The 395-nt window shown below is 36.5% G+C and overlaps 1 protein-coding gene across 1 annotated transcript in view; it reads right to left on the bottom strand.

Moving 5' to 3' along the window:
- LOC119592267 (single-minded homolog 2-like) overlaps positions 1 to 395 on the bottom strand; it is a gene marked incomplete at both ends in the record, with an annotated part of 148,326 nt that overhangs the window by 147,714 nt on the left and 217 nt on the right.

Consider the following 395-nt stretch of genomic DNA (forward strand, 5'->3'; position numbering starts at 1 on the left):
TCCTCGGCGAAAGTTTAATCATTGCATAATTGCAGGCTTGCACTATTGCCCACGTCACGTCACGTCAGGCTCCGGTGATTTCTTAGGCAATGTAAACAGTATCAGGTCCAGAATAGCTGGTATTAGTTCCTTATCAAATAATTAAGAGAAATTTCGAAGTGGGAGCCTAATATCCCTGCAGATTTGTGAAGATGCTTAAATTGTGCCCCGAAATCTATGATACTGAGCACACTTTCTTTTGTAGAAATAATGATATTCCATAATCAGTTATCGAAGTCATTGAGTAATTGTATCAAGAATTACAAGACAGAACACCACAAGCAAAACACTTATACATAATAACAATAATACAAACAAACCATTTTTCTTAAATCCATTCACAGTCCTTTGAAGAG

The sequence above is a fragment of the Penaeus monodon genome, chromosome 30 (genome assembly GCF_015228065.2).
Source record: "Penaeus monodon isolate SGIC_2016 chromosome 30, NSTDA_Pmon_1, whole genome shotgun sequence".
NCBI lineage: Eukaryota > Metazoa > Arthropoda > Malacostraca > Decapoda > Penaeidae > Penaeus > Penaeus monodon.